Source organism: Pinus tabuliformis, chromosome 6 (assembly GCF_031772625.1).
Source record: "Pinus tabuliformis cultivar Carrire ecotype Pingquan chromosome 6, CPIR1, whole genome shotgun sequence".
NCBI lineage: Eukaryota > Viridiplantae > Streptophyta > Pinopsida > Pinales > Pinaceae > Pinus > Pinus tabuliformis.
Window position 1 is genome coordinate 684,741,172 of NC_142292.1, and position 17,278 is coordinate 684,758,449.

Sequence of the window (17,278 nt, forward strand, 5' to 3'; positions counted from 1 at the left end):
GGTGATAAAATATCCTCCACAAGCTCCTTCTCATTTTTGAGAAGGTGAGTTATGACTTTCTCATAGTTGGGCCCCTTGTACCCTTGAGGAGCTTTGTTAATTGCCCTTCTCATATCTTGCTAGTAAGGAGAGCGAACAAAATTGAACGGGATACCACATGCATAAATGCACCTAGCCACTTTGGAATTAGTTTCTTCTCTCGCTTGCACATTCACCAATTTAGCAATTCTACTATCCTGAACCGAAGGGAATGCCCCTCTGGTATTTTTGGGTGCTGGTTGTTCATGTTGTTGAGTGGCACCGGCTCTCCTCTTTCTTGCTTCAACTACAATCCTTGGCTTAATGTTAGATGGAGCTTTAGGAGTAGCTTGAGTAAGCTCATCATGCCTTCTCTTAATAACATCCGCCTCATCTTGCTCTCTTTGATATGCCCTCCTTGCCAATGGATCTATTGTTTTTGTGCAACCCACAACCCCTTGTCCTCCTCCATGCAAAAGATGTGCCTTCACTCTTGGGTAGGAGCCCTTGTACGAATTATTGCAAAGATTACATCGCCATTCCCATGAGCCACCACCTCCACATTTTTGAGGCTTCTGAACATGCCTCCAAAGAGGATAATATTCAGCCCTTGGGTTGGCCCTAGGGCTTGGACTTGCAATTGCAATTTGGTTGGAAGCCATTGCTGCAAAAACTAAATAAAAAAAAACAAATCTGCAAATAAAAAAACGTTTTTCATATTTTTGGCAACATAAACCCTCGAAAATTTGAAGAAATTGTAGGAAAAAAACTAAGAAAATGAATGTTGCTTACCCAAATTAATTTTCTGTCGCTAAAGCTACCCAAAAATGCCAGAAAAGACGAGAAATATGGTTGTAGCTGAGCCAAAAAGTCAAGAATGTCGTAGCCAGAAACTCTGCACTCCAAATTTGCTGCTAAAATCTCTTTCTCTTGCTGCTAAAATCTCTTGCTCTTGCTGCTGAAATCTCCTTTGCTCACTGTTGAAAACACCCTAGCTGAAACCACTGCTCTCTTCCTCTCTTCTCCTTTGCTAAAATTGCCAGTCTCTAAGAGAAACGACTTGCTCAATTGTGTGATGAGAGAATGAGGCGAAGGTCACTTTTATAACTTGAGAGAGGCATCTAGAAGCAGCTAGAAGCCACTTTAGTCACCCAATTAAAAAATAGAAAACAAAATAATAATAAAAAATAAGAAAAAGTCAATCTGCGTGGGGAAACTCCATTGTACGGCCCGGAAACTCGTTTTCGGCTGTACTTGCCATGTTTCCTCCTCAAGAAATGGGCCAATACGGCCGGAAACGAGTTTCCGGGCTGTACCATACGGATTTCACTGTTTCTGTTTCATTCCCGTACAGAAACGGACCCTAGACCCACGTTTCCTGCAACTTAGGTTGTAAGTAATTCCACGCATAAATTCTACTCCGAGTTGGCAGAGTTTACTAAGGCTGATCAGTGCTTAAGCCATTGATTTTCATGGCAGTAGGGTACTAATTTTGCAGAAAATTAGGAAACAAAGCGTCTTCATCAACTTGCCTACAATTCAAGGCTTTCCCAATTGTGCAAATGGTATAGGTTGATGTAAGGATGGGGCTTTCTTCTTTTTCATCTTCCACCCACATAGAAATTTCTGCTTCAACCAATGGCTAAGCAAGAGGAGAAAGTATGAGTTTTTTCTAGGACTACCCATTGGTTATTATCATATTCCCAGCTCTACAATTAATATAGGCATCTTCTGTCACTAGCCAAGGTCTTCCTAAGATAAGTGGGTACCCATTGAACCTAATTTTTTATTGAGGAACTAGAAAGTCAGTGGGGTATTCCCAAGAATCAATGGAGACAATGACATCTTTTACCATTCCCTTTGGTGCCACTATTGACCTATCAACAAGTTGAAGTATTGTATTGGTCTACCTTAGAGAGTCATGGAGATTACACTTTAGCATTATGTCTTTGGTCATAATGTTAATGGTAATGGTAGCCCCTAAGTCAATCAAAGTATTATGGACTGGAATATAGTTGATATGGACGTATACAATTGAGCTACCTAGATCCAAGTATTTAGGGACAATTACTCTCCAAGCATGAGCTCTACAAGCTAGCCTATGACATTGATATTTAGGGCATCCCTCTTCTTCCTATTAGGCCTCTTAATAGATTCTTCTTTAATGTATTGTTATATATGGTTAAATCTTTAATGACCTGTAAAAGAGGAAGTTTAACACACAAGGTTTTGCGTTCTCCTAAAATCTCATTTTCTTCTTGTGTGTACTTCTTCGTGATTAGTCTTTCAAGGGTGGAACTAGTGGAGTTTGTTGGGGAGCAGGTTCCTTCCTTTCTTCTTTTAGGTCTTCTCTTGGAGAAGAATTAGGAGGATCCTATAGTACCTTCCCTGATCTAAGGTTGATTTCTTGAACTTCTAAAGAATAAGTTCTGTATGCAGTGTCAATTTTGTAGACAAGTTTATTCTATTTGTTATTAGCATTGGATTTAGGTTGAGTAGGAATTTGAGGTTGTTTTGAAGGTGTGATATTCTGAGGCATACTAGGATGTTGGGGTGGAGGCATCAAGTGCAGGAGCATAAACTCAAGTCGATCATTTGTTGCCTAGACCTAAGGGGTGTTGAAAAGTGTAACTAGGTTCGATCTTCATAATGACATGTAATTATGATTTTATATAATATGATGTAAATAAGAAAAATGAAATTATTATATTGACTTGCTTCATGGGTTTCATGAGCAAGGGATTTCGTTTTTGAGCCAAGACTCCCATTGGGAATCTTTAGGATTTATTTGTCATCTAGTCATAAAATGTAAGAGTCATTGTCATGTAAATGAAGTCATGTTACACTTTGTAAAAGGTCAATATTGTCTATGTAAAGTATCCTCCAAGAACTTGTCACATAACCTCTTCAAGTCGGCCTACAAACGATGAAGAAGTTGCTAGATAAAGTCGGCCTAACTCCAGCTATCAAGTCGACCTAAAGGTCAAGTGAAGAAGTGTATAAATAGCCCAACTCGGCCTCATTTGGTGATATACAATTTGGACAAGAAGTTCGATCTGAATTCGGTCTAGAAAGAAGTACGAAGAGAGGGTGAAAAGAAGTGTGAAGTAGGAGCAGCAAAGAGAAGTGCGAAGTTTCTTATGGGTATCTATCTCCTAGGTATAGCGAAGATTCTTTTGGGCAGTGTGAAGTTAGTACAGTGAAAATTCTTCTGGGCAGTGCAAAGTTGGTGAAGCAAAGATTCTTCTAGGCAGTGCGAGGTTAGGGCAGCGATTCTTCTGGGCAGTGCGAAGTTAGGGCAGCGAAGTTTCTTCTGGGGTAACAAGAGGAGGATTCTACTAGGAAGGTCGAAGTAAAAGACCTAGAGATCGAGTTTCTCTAGAAGAAGCCGAGAAGGAGAGAAGTTCAAGAACAAGGCAAGGAAGGAAAAAAGCAAAGCATCAAGGTTTGTGACAAGATTCTTGGGAGGATACTAGAGTCAAGGGTTTGTGTTATGGTCTTGGTACTTATCAATTGAAGATCTGAAAGAAGAATTTTATTGGGTTTTCCTCTCAAGAGGTGAGAGGTTTTGGCCCTGGCTGAAGAAGCCTACCTACTGTGTCACTTGTCTTTATTTATTTTGGTAATTGTCTTGATGAAGAGAACACACTAATAAGCTAACAAAGAAAAGTTCATAAGCTAAGAAGTAAAAGCATATCACAAGCAATTATCTGTTGAAGGAAATGTAACTAGGTTCAGTCTTCATAAATGTACTTTTGATATTTATATTTATCCAAGAAAAAGAAATATTATTTTTATAGTATATGTCAATGAGTTTCTTGCTCATTGAAATAGGTCTAGCACATGATTAAGTGCTATAGGTAAGTCAAATAGTAATAAAAAATGTTTTAAGACCTTAAGGGCATGTTGCACCATATATATAAGTCAAAGAGTACTCCTCCAAGCAAATTCAATTCTCCTCCAAAGCAAAGACACCATCAAAGAGTCCCCTCCAAGCATGTGACACCACCAAAGAAGCCATCTGAAGTAAGATAGCAAGTCGGCCTAAAAGGAGGGACAGTCCTCTATATATAGAGGTTGTCCACTCCACTATAATGCACTCGTAGCTCTGAAATCAGCGAAGTTAAGGAGACAAGAAAAGAACGAAGAAGGACAAAGAAAAAGGTTTTCAAGGGCAGCGAAGGAGGAGGGTACACAACCGAAGTCAAGAGGACTGTTTTCTACCCGAGAAAACAGTCACACGTGCGAAGGAGAGGGCCTCTATCACAGTCACATAAACCTCATCATTTGGGCTAAGAGCATAGACCTAAAGTGCCTCCTACTCAAGCAAAGAAGCAAGGAAGAAGAGCGAAGGCAATAGGGTTGTTCTAAAGCCTATTACAGTCACATGTGGGAAGAAAAAGGAGGTTGTCTCTGCTGTTATAACAACCCTCCTATTACAGTCATTCAAGTTCGTTGGTTGGTGAAGAGAAGGAAGGAATCATAATAAAGAAAGTATCCTATCAAAAGGTATCTCTTCTAAAGCAAGTACAACAAGATCTAACAGTTGGAAGGAGGACGAAATTGCCGAGAAACAGAGTGCCGAAAGGAGTGTCGGGGAACGAAGTGCAAAAAGGAGGAAGGACTTGACTTGTGCTTGGAGGACATTGCAGTCAAGGGTCTAGGGTTTGGTAATGATCAATAAGAAGCTCCAATAAGAGAAAATTACTAAAGGGTTTTATGTTCTTGTTCTTATGTTTTTGGTAGCAATTTGATGAAATACACACACATGCATTAATAAGAAGAAGAAGCTTAAGCTAACAAGAAAAGTAAAAAGACTCCACAAGTTGTTATCAAGTCAAGAAGAATCACACTACACCTAATGGCCCTAGATTCTTCAACATTGTATCAGAGCTAAGGTGACACATCAAGGAAACGGCATCTCAAGAACACTCATAAGGTGACTCATCAAGGAAGGACATCTACAAAGTTGAAGCATCAATCCAAGAAGTCTCAATCACTTCAAGGACAATAAGGCCTACCATCTATCACTTATCAAGGAAGACTACATAGCAAGAAGAAGAGCCTTACATAAAGGCACCTACAAAGAAGAGCAGATCAAAGAAGGACCTACATCATCTACAAGTTACCAAGCAAATCTCATCATCAAGCAAGCCCACTTGAAGAAAGCAACTTGAAGAACATCAAGATCTAAGGAAGGCAAGCCATCAAGTCTTCAAGGAGAAAGCAAGTCTACTACATCTCAAAATCTATCAAGTAAGTATATGTCCCCTTCTGAATATACATCAATGTCTTTTTGCAAGGAAAGCAACAAATTGGTAGGAACCAATAACTTTCTTGCATGGAAGAAGAGGACTGATTTACTTCTCAAGGAGAATGAACTCCTAGAACATGTCAAAGCGAATATCACTATCCCTGCTAAGGAACAAACTCAAGCCTTAGCAAAGTATAATAAGGATGAGACAAGAGCTCAAAGGATTCTAATAGAATCTATCAAGGACTTTCTCATTCCTTATGTCTCCAAGTTTCAAACATCAAAAGAAATCTATGATAAACTAGTAGAACTATTCTCGGTAACCACAGCTGGAAAAGTGATATCTCTAAGAAATGAATTGTACAAGATGAAGATATCAAAGGAAGGAATAGCTCCCTACTTCATGAAGATTTCTAAGATGAGAGAGCAACTTCAAGAGCTAGGGAAAGTCATGTCTGACAAACAAATGACAATTGTAGTACTCAATGCTCTACCTGAGGATTGGGGCAACTCCACATCTAGCATATGTGGCAAGAAGGAAGCTACCACACTAAGTGAAATTTGTTCTCTATGCAAAACAAAGGAAACCAGACTCAAAACCAAGGAAGATGTGGGATCAAAAGAGCAAGCATTTGCTACCATGGCCAAGAGAAAGGGGAAATTTAGCAAAATTTGGTCCATGAAGAACAAGCAACAAAGATATGTCCAAAATCCAATGCTATGGATGCCAAGAATATGGACACTACAAAAGGAGTTGTCCTAAGCTTAAGAAGGACAAAAACAACAAAAGAAAGAGGGAAGAAGCTCACATGACTCAAGAGGTGAAAGAAGAAGAAAAGAAGCAAAAGAAGGAAGATTCTCCGGATCTCTACTATGACTAAGTCAAACTCTTTACTTAAAGTCTTCTTTCAAAATTTTGAGTAGGATAGGAGCATGTAGGAATAAAATTGCATAGCTAGAAACATCTTCTAGAATCTAGAAGCATGAAGTACATAGAGTTCTAGATACTCATGTAGAAGTAGCATTTATAACGAGAACAAAATGCATGATTAGAAATATCTTATAGAATATAGGAGCATGGTCGATATAGCTCAAGATATTCATGTAGACGGAGCATATCTAGTATAGGACCTCATCCACGATGAAAGAAAATTGATCATGATAAAGAATCTTAGAAGACCTCCACCATCAAAAGAAAAGAAACATTTGCAAGGCAAGGGTCTTTAAGATCCTATGATGGAATCTTCAAAAGAAGGTTCATGAAGCAAAGCAAATGTCTCATTGGAAATCCCATTCACATGATTCAAGAAAAGGATGATATGCAGGCAAGCTAAGATGAAGCAAGAAGGGCCACACCAAGGACAACCAAATGAAGCTAAGATGATCAAAGGAGAATCAAGATGAGATATGTATGCATCAAAGTTTAGTCATGTTATCATATGTATATTATTGAGTCATGGGAATAGTTCTATAACATGATCAAGTATGAAAGAATCTCTTTCACCAAGGACATGCTCGAAGGCATGTACTACAATGTAATGAAGGTCAACAAAAGGATATGCTCACATAAGAAGTATAAGATTGTTGACTAAGAAGCAAGAAGAAATGCTGACTAGTCTAGGAAGCAAGCAAGTGCTCTCACAAGAGCATAAGGTGGTTGACCAATCTATCTAAGAAGAAGAAAATGAAGAAAGAGATCAAGCATGTGAAGAACACCATGATCATAAAGAATCACTATCTGACAAAGAACCATTAAAGATATCTCCCAAAAGGCGGCAAGACAACTATGACAAAGGAAGGAAGGACCCTTGACACCTATTAAGGCCTTGGAGATATGAAATATGCAGATAACTGATTCTACTCTGCAAAGATGTCATGATGAATAAGCCATCCAACAAAAGCACCATTTAATGTTGAAGCAATATCAAGATGAAGTCATGATGGGCTACTAGGTCGAAGCATGTAAACAAGCAAGTACAACGAATCATCCATGAGAAAAGTATTCTGAAGGATGGGCAGATAACAAAGGAGTAGCCAATGACAAGAAAGCCACTTTCCACGAAGGAAGAAATGACATGACAAATCAGGAAGGAAAGTGATCAATGGATTCTGCTCTACCTAGAAGAAGTTCAAACAAAGACTTCATGACATCAAAGAAAGGAAGGAGATCAAGCAGCTGAAGGACCCACAAAGAAGAAGTTGATGATGAATGAAAGAGTCCCTAGTTAAGAGGGAGCTATGACAAGTTCTTGATCAAGAGGGTGTTTTGGATCACCCCTGATTACAAAGGAGTGACAATTGTGTTTTTCCATTTCAAGGGTCATGCACTAGACCAAGACTAACAGCCGTAAGTCTAGATGAAGGCCATGAATGGAAATGTAGACACAAGATAGACACAACATTCTTGTCTTCACTTGGGAAGAAAGAATGGGAGGATTGGGTAATCATCTAGCATCTAATACTCTTTGAGGATGTGTAGGGCATCCAAGACAAGAGTAGGCAAGAGGACCAATATTCTTTGAGGGTTGGGAACCCAACACAAGAATAGTCCTAGAAGGTCATACTCAATGAACACTCAGGTGGGTATGTACCTTGAGAGACAATGACTAAGGCGTCTATAAGTCATTGGTCTCGCCAACATTGTGCTCTGTTCTATTGAGAGATAGAGTTGTCAGTCAAAACCTTGCTATGGAAACAATGTTGGTTATTATGATGCTATAACAGATGGATTGCAAATCTGGTTTCTCTTATGTGAATTCTTCAAGATTGAAACATAGCCAAACACTTTGTAATGTTTTATGAATACCTCCCTAGTTAAGAGGAAGTGTTGAAGGAAATGTAACTAGGTTCGGTCTTCATAAATGTACTTTTGATATTTGTATTTATTCAAGAAAAGAAATATTATTTTTATAATATATGTCAATGAGTTTCTTGCTCATTGAAATAGGTCTAGCACATGATTAAGTGTTATAGGTAAGTCAAATAGTCAAAAGAAAATGTTGAAGACCTTAAGGGCATGTTGCACCATGTATATAAGTCAAAGAATACTCCTCCAAGCAAAGTCAAGTCTCCTCCAAAGCAAAGGCACCATCAAAGAGTCTCCTCCAAGCATGTGACACCACCAAAGAAGCCATCTGAAGTAAGACAGCAAGTCAGCCTACAAACAGTCCTCAAGTCGGCCTAAAAGGAGGGACAATCCTCTATATATAGAGGTTGTCCACTCCACTATAACGCACTCATAGCTCTGAAATCAGTGAAGTTAAGGAGAAAAGAAAAGAACGAAGAAGGATGAAGTAAAATATTTCCAAGGGCAAAGAAGGAAAAAGGTACACAACCAAAGTCAAGAGGATTGTTTTCTACCCCAGAAAATAGTCACACGTGTGAAGAAGGAGAGGGTCTCTCTACTGTTATAGAAGCCCTCTATCATAGTCACATAAACCTCATCATTTGGGCTAAGGACATAGACCTAAAGTGCCTCCCACTCAAGCAAAGAAGCAAGGAAGACGAGCGAAGGTAATAGGGTTGTTCTAAAGCCTATTACAGTCACACGTGCGAAGAAAAAGGAGGTTGCCTCTGCTGTTATAACATCCCTCCTATTATAGTCATTCAAGTTCATTGGTTGGTGAAGAGAAGGAAGGAATCATCATAAGGAAAGGATCCTATCAAAAGGTATCTCTTCTAGAGCAAGTACAACAAGATCTAACAACAGTTGGAAGGAGGACGAAGTGCTGAGAAATGAAGTGCCAAAAGAAGGAAGTGTCGGGGAACAAAGTGCAGAAAAGAAGAAGGACTTGACTTGTGCTTGGAGGACATTCTAGTCAAGGGTCTGAGGTTTGGTATTGATCAATAAGAAGCTTCAATAAGAGAAACTTACTAAAGGGTTTTCCTCTCAAGAGAAGAGAGGTTTTGTCCCTGGCAGAGAGCCAACATCTTGTGTTCTTGTTCTTATGTTTTTGGTAGCAGTTTGATGAAGTACACACACATGCATTAATAAAAAGAAGATTAAGCTAGTAAGAAAAGTAAAAAGACTCCACAAATTGTTATCAAGTCAAGAAGAATCACACTACACCCAATGGCCCTAGATTCTTCAACATTATCAAGCAGAGAAATTGTTAACTTTGAATGCCCTAGATTTCTCAACATGGTATCAAAGCTTAGGTGTTGAAGGCAAGAAGGGGCAGTCAAAACAAGTTGACACACAAGAATCGATCTTCATAGAAGGCATCAAAGCAAGTCGAAGGTTATCAACAAGATCAAGATCTACATCAAAGAAACCCTAGATCGAAGAAGGAAGCAGGAAGAAAGACCGAAACCCTAGAAGCACTTCAAAGAAAGTGGAAGCTCTTCAAATCTAAGGAAGATTGAATCAAAAGTCAATCCTCTCTCTATTGAAGCAAAGATCTCATAGAAGGCAGTCCTCCCTCACCAAAAGATTTGAAGTAAGAAGCAGCAAGTTCATCATCAAGTTGAAGATTTGATCTTCTCAAGTAAGTACCTCTTATTATAATACAATCTAGTAAAAATGACTTCATGTTTTAAGGAAGACCAAAAGTTGGTTGGGATATCAAACTTCCTTGTTTGGAAAAGAAGGATAGACATTGTCCTCGAAGTAAATGAATTCATTGATCATGTCCATGGGAAGGTCTCCAAGCCATCCAAAGAACAAGCATTGTCTGAATACATGGAAAGGGATCTCAAGGCTCAAAAGATTCTCAAGGAGTCCATCAAAGATTCACTCATTTCCTATGTAGCCAAGCTGGAGACATCTAAAGAAATATATGATAAGCTGGGAGAAATTTTCTCTAGAAGCACGATAGAAAAGATCTTATCACTTAGATATGATCTTCATAAATTGAAAGTATCAAAGGATGAAGGGATATCATCATGTCTCTCTAAAGCATCTCAAATAAAAGGTCAATTGAAGGATCTAGGAGAGATGGTATCTGATAATGAAATAATCTCCGCTATTCTAAATGCATTAACTGATGAACAAGGTAACCTCATTGCTACTAGGGAAGAGGAAGCTATCCCATTCATCAGATTATGGTCTCTCTGCAAAGACATGATGAAGAATGAAAGTGACGAAAGATCATATAGAAGGGAACAAATAGTGACAAGACGAAAGGGAAAATTTGGAAAGTTTAGTAATCCAAAGAAGAAAAGGACAAACATGGCTAAAGAAAGATGCTATGGTTGTCATAATTTTGGGCACCACAGAAAAGGTTGTCCTAATCGCAAGAGGGACAAGGAAGTAGACTATTCTATTAAAGAACCTAAGACTAAGAAGCATAAGAAGGAAGAAGCAAAAAGATGATTGAGATGATCTTCTTCATTAGAAGGTTCCTTTCACTTATAAGTTATAGATAGGATGCATCATATTAGAAAGAAGCATTAGAAGTAAGAGCTCGTGACATAGGATGCAGAAAGTATGTCTGGTACAGATCCTACTGATTATGAAGAATAGGAATCTCTTAGGAAACCTCATTAATACGTATAGAAGCAGAGGTCATCATCAACTGGGATCATCATAGAAGAAAACATCTACCGGGTGAGGATGTGAAACATCCTCAAGTTTCTCTGATAGAATTCTCATCAAAGGATTCACCGATATAGAAAGGAAGCAAAGGTTTTCATCAGGAATTCCAACTCATGAGATTCAAGGAATGATGGTATGATGACATAACAGGAAAGCAAGTCTAAAGGATAAAGTCCTTTCGAATGAAGTTGTTGCAGGAAGTCTGAATGATTAAAAGAAAGATGAGGTATGTATGCTTGCATAGATTATTATGAAAGTCATGTCATATGGTTGCAGATAATATGGATCACTATTTCCATCCTGGGAAATATGATCAAGAAAAGAAAGGATCTCCTCCTCCGAAAGATTGCAGCAAAAGCACAAGTCACACTAGATGAAATCAACATAATATATATTCTCATATGAATCATGAGGAAGCTAACTACAATCAAGGAACTATGATTGGAAGCTCCTAGGAATAAAATGTGTGATAAAAGAAAGGAAGAGATTGGAATAATATGCAACGAAGGAAGAAGGCATTCAACATCCGAAGTCCAAGAAGATTTGACTAGAAGATCTCCCAAAAAGATGTGAAGACTTTGATGGAAGTCAGAAAAAGATAGAGACCCTTGACAATGGATATCTATGGGAGATGTGTCAATCTGCATGCAAGATGTTGATACTTACAGGAAGATGTCATGGTGAAAGATCATCACAAAGGTAATTTTGAGTTGAAGTGTTCATTGATTATTTTTTAACTAACATCTAGTTGGGCTTATGTAGGACTGTCGAAGGGAAGATCTGTAAATGACTTCCAAGCAGATCATATAGAAGTAATGTCCTTCCGAAATATGGCATGAAAGTAGAATGACATGAAGCAAAGCCAGATGGAAAATCTGATGGATCACTTTCTGATGAGTTGAGGACATGACTAACTCATGGATAAAAAGTGATGGATGATATGTGCCCTATATAGAAGTTCCCAAAGATGAAGACTCCTTGACGAAAAAGAAATTCATGACATCGAAGGAAGGAGCTCTTCAAGCAGTTGGTTGTTTCAGGATCTCCACATGAGGAGTTGCAGTAGGTCCCTAGTTGAGAGGGAGCCTGAAAAGAAGTTTCTTACTTGGAAGAAACTTGGAAATTCCTAAGCAGGGAGCTTAGGTACATTCCTTTGTGATAAGGAATGAGTACATTCCTTTATTGGAATATTTCCTCCTGGTTTGAAAAGGAGAGATAGACATGTTGTTCTGATCTTCACCTAGGAAGACAAGATAGAGGATTGTGTAATCATTTGGCATCTGGTACTATACTCTTTAGAGATGAGATAGGGCATCCCAAGGAAGTGTAGTCGTGGAGAAACAATATTCTTTGAGGACTAGGGAGTCCAAGATAAGAATAGTTCTCATGGAGCATATCCTGAGTGAACCTGGGTGGGGTATGTTCCTAGAGAGACAATGATGAGTGTGTCTATAAATCATTGGTCTTGCCAGCATTGGGCTCAATATCTTGTGGAGAGATGGAGTTGTTAGCCAAGGCCTTGCTATATAACAATGTTGGTTGATATGATGCTATACAAATGAGTTACAAATCCAAATTCTTCTTATGAGAGATTCTTCGCATTGAGAAAGTCCAAGGTACCATTATGAATACCCCCCTAGTTAAGAGGGAGCGTTGAAAAGTGTAACTAGGTTCGATCTTCATAATGACATGTAATTATGATTTTATGTAATAAGATGTAAATAAGAAAAACGAAATTATTATATTGACTTGCTTCATGGGTTTCATGAGCAAGGGATTTCATTTTTGAGCCAAGACTCCCATTGAGAATCTTTAGGATTTATTTGTCATCTAGTCATAAAATGTAAGAGTCATTGTCATGTAAATGAAGTCATGTTACACTTTGTAAAAGGTCAATATTGTCTATGTAAAGTATTCTCCAAGAACTTGTCACATAACCTCTTCAAGTTGGCTTACAAACGATGAAGAAGTTGCTAGATAAAGTCGGCCTAACTCCCGCTATCAAGTCGACGTAAAGTTCAAGTGAAGAAGTGTATAAATAGCCCAACTCGGCCGCATTTGGTGATATACAATTCAGACAAGAAGTTCGATCTGAATTCGGTCTAAAAAGAAGTACGAAGAGAGAGTGAAAATAAGTGTGAAGTAGGAGCAGCAAAGAGAAGTGCAAAGTTTCTTCTAGGTATCTATCTTTGGGTATAGAGAAGATTCTTCTGGGCAGTGCAAAGTTGGTACAGCAAAAATTCTTTTGGGCAGTGCAAAGTTGGTGCAGCAAAGATTCTTTTGGGTAGTGCAAAGTTAGGGCATCGAAGTTTCTTTTGGGGTAACAAGAGGAGGATTCTACTGGGAAGGTCGAAGTAAAAGGCCTAGAGACCGAGTTTCTCTAGAAGAATCCGAGAAAGAGAGAATTTCAAGAACAAGGCAAGGAAGGAAAGAAGCAAAGCATCAAGGTTTGTGACAAGATTCTTGGGAGGATACTAGAGTCAAGGGTTTGTGTTATGGTCTTGGTACTTATCAATTGAAGATCTGAAAGAAGAATTTTTATCGGGTTTTCCTCTCAAGAGGTGAGAGCTTTTGGCCCTGGCTGAAACAGCCTGCCTACTGTGTCACTTGTCTTTATTTATTTTGGTAATTCTCTTGATGAAGAGAACACACTAATAAGCTAACAAAGTAAAGTTCATAAGCTAAGAAGTAAAAGCATATCACAACCAATTATCAAGCAGAGAAATTGTTAACTTTGAATGCCATAGATTTCTCAACAAGGGGTCTTGGAATTTTCTAGAGGGAGTGGATTCCCTCAATTTACAATTTGTATAAATTAGAATAGTGAAATTCTCATGTAAATACAAGTGTCCTAGTTCTAGAATGGAATCTAGGTTTGTTATGGGAGTTTTGATGAGTTAGAATTCTTGGCCATATGGCACATTGTAAAAGAGACAAGTAATTGGGTGGGGGTGTTATGTAGTTACTAGAAAGGAGGACAAGTGTAGCAAAATTAAGAAAACTTTTAGTTAATGGATAGATATTTTAAATAGGAGAGAATAGGAGAGTAAAGGGGGGAATAGAGGGGAGTAGGGAAGAGATAGCCAAAAGAGGCAAAAATGACCAAGAGATGTCCAAGAGAGTGGAAAGAGCCAAATCTCTCGGAAGCAATGTGTAAGAGAGAGTAAACAGACTGTTGAAGAATCTAGGGCATGCATAATTAAATTGATTCTTCGTTACATGATAACAATTTGTGAAGTGTTTATACAATTAATCTTAGCTTGATGTTCCATGCATTCTTAGTGTGAGTGTTTACTTCATCAAACTGCTATCAAAAACAAAAGAGACAAGAACACAAATATTTGGCTTAATGCAAGGGCCAAAACCTCTCCCTCTTGGAGAGGAAAACCCATGCAAAATTCTTCTTATAGAGATTTCATTGACGAATACCAAGACCATGACCCTTGACACAATCTACCTCTCCAAGACCAAGACATCAATCCTCTTCTTCATTGCTGTTGGAATCATCATCCTTGTTGCACCTCTACCTCACTGAGATCTTCATTACTGTGGACATCATTGTTGCACTATGATTGTCTCTTGAGATTGCCACAGAGGTGATCTTGGCTTCTTCATTGAGATCATGATCTTTCAAAGAGCAAGATCATGATCTTTGTCACTGATCATTATTGTCATCATAGTTTCCTTTATGATTCTATATCATAACAATTGTTGTCATTACAGTTTCCTCGTCTGCACCATTTGACACATCTTGAAAACCTCATCACTGCTCCTCTATATGTCTTGGCTTCGCAATTCTCTTCAACATGTTTATATATAATATACATATGCCGAGACTATAGTTGTCACTACTCATCAAGATTGTTTCTCCTTATCATTGTGATATTGCTCATTGCAATGAGATGACAGTGATTAGGTCTACATCTTTGATCTCATCAATACTGTAACCAATTATATCACTGTCCTTGAGGTATGCGAGGTAGCAGAAGCAAAGTGTATATGCCGAGATTGTTGTCACAAGACTTAAGATGATGTCGAGACTGTTATGCGTCCTCATCTTAAACCCTTTCTACTCCATACGTTTGATATTGACACATGACTACACCTACAGGTATGTCGAGATCCTCCATCCAAGATCTACATCTTCTGTTCATAAATACGCCAAGATTATCATCACAGAAATTATGTTTATGCCCAGATCACACGTTAATACTCAGCCTTTTTTGCTTTATCCATCTGAGGACTTCACCTTCAGATCACAGGTATGCCGAGAGGAGATTAACCTAGGTTCTGTTGCTCCTTATACCCATCCGAGGAGGCAGCTGAACCCTAGATCTATCCTACCTTAATGCGGATCTTCTGCTCCTCAATTACCCGAAAATTCAGAGACAAATTGCGAGTTCTCTTGTGTAATTTGCACTAACCCTTCGTGGGTATTTATAGTAGTGTGTGCTCCTATTTGAGCCGACTTGAGTGTGAATGGATGTGTCTCTTCCCTTGAGCCGACGTGACCTTTATTTATGCATTTTAATTCATATTGGAGCTGACATGAAGAATTCCTTCTCCTTTTCGCTTGCAGACTTCTTGGAGGATTATGCTTGGTCTTTGGAGGGCTTCTACACAACTTTGTGGACTTGTTTACATTTACATAAACTCATGAGGAGTTTCTATACACATGACATGACTCTTTGACATATAAATAAATCCTAAAGACATCAAGAAGTCTTTCACCTAGTGACACTTCTTGCTCATGAAACCCATGTAGCAAGGCATACAAAAATAATTTATTTCCTTTTATTACATCGTTTACAAAGATCATGTCATTATGAAGACCAAACCTAGTTACACTTTCTTCAACACGGACCAATCATTGTAGAACTAGGCCAATTTGTACAGATTTTGTGCTAATGATAATTATGTGAAACATCCTTTGTTCATTGTGTGTTTGATCTCTATAGTTTTGTGTTAAAATTCTGTGAATTGAATTCTTGCATTCCTATAGTCTTTGCTTATTGTAATCCTAGCATAGTGAGGATTCCCTATTGAGATAATCAACCCATTTAAAGGATTGAGTGGTTGCAAGTTTTGTATTGAGGATTGTAAGTATACATGGAGAGCAAATTTGAAGCTAATTGTTAATAGCAGTAATCTGAAGGTTCGTTGGTTTAATTGTTGTTTTGCAAGATGCAATTTCCAATTTCACACCAATTAATATATGTTGGAGCTAGCATCAACTAACGACAAGATCCCACTAGCCTTTCTATCTCTATCATTGTTCCCATTGAGAGGCTCTATTTTGGCCAATCCGAGGTCTCTATGCCCAATATGTTGATTAATGGAGCCAAGTGACGGGAAGCCTCACATCAAGTCATCTCTTGACATTGGAACTTCCAAACAAAGTTACATCGCAAAGGTCAAAGAAGCATCCAAGTCTCGATCCGAGTCTTGAGGGTTGATCCGTCAATTGACAACCGCAACAGACAGAAATATTCTTGTCAGTTGTAATATAACGTCACTTCCCCATCGATAAAGCATTGAGGCTTGTGACAAGCATTTGGCGACAAGAACTAGGTAGTTTGACGGTCTCATTAGTTGATAGCTCCAACAGACAGAAATATTTTCGTCAGTTGTAGTCTACCACCACTGCCCCACCAATAAAGCACTAAGGCTTGTGATGAACATTGGGTGACAAGCGTGACAAATGGGATATTTTCACAGCAATTAACTTTCTATTCCCTGCCATCAAGTTAGACCAAGAAAGTGCCTTAAGTCATCACTAGTGGTCACATGCAACAGAAAAGAAGAAAGCATTAAAGTTTGGGTTTGAGCCCTTTTGGTTTATAACATGAATTGGCTGACAGGCGAGGGACCATTAGGCTAGGAACCTTTTGGGTTTAAGCACTAGGTTTTGGCTCATAGTCGTATGATTGGTTCTAAGTAAGCCCTAGAGCTGAGGGCATATAAACTTTGGGGGATTACACTTTGTTTGATTGTGACTCCTTTGGGAATTGATAAAGCGCTAGCGCGTAGTTTAAAATTTGGAAGTCGTTCCATAGTCTTGATTTAGTGAAATGGACCTAGGCCATCAATAAATGTGCCTGAAGTCGATCAATCAGCATCAATTTATGGTATTAGAGCAAAGTTAAACTGCTTATTAATTGTTACAAAGAATTGTTGAAGACAATGGTAGTATTGATACAAGAAAAGCATAGGAGATCAAAGTTGTAGAAGATATCAGCAGAATGTCTGAAGCGTTGAAGGGGAATATGCAGGCATAGACACAGTGAAAGAAGCATAAAGGTAACAGATGCATTTTGTTTGATAATAAATTTGAGTATGTGTTGAAAAGTGATATGCAATATGTTATGGAGATTGAGTAAGGAGACAGAGCATAGAGAAATTGGTACAAATGTGAAGACAGTTCCAACCAAGGAGTATAAATGGGGAGAACTGTCAATAAAAGTTTGGAG

At 38.5% G+C, this 17,278-nt stretch overlaps 1 protein-coding gene across 3 annotated transcripts in view; it reads right to left on the bottom strand.

The window, feature by feature from the left end:
* LOC149260503 (phosphoglycerate mutase-like protein 1) overlaps positions 1-17,278 on the bottom strand; it is a 219,917-nt gene that overhangs the window by 13,944 nt on the left and 188,695 nt on the right. The window lies entirely within an intron of this gene.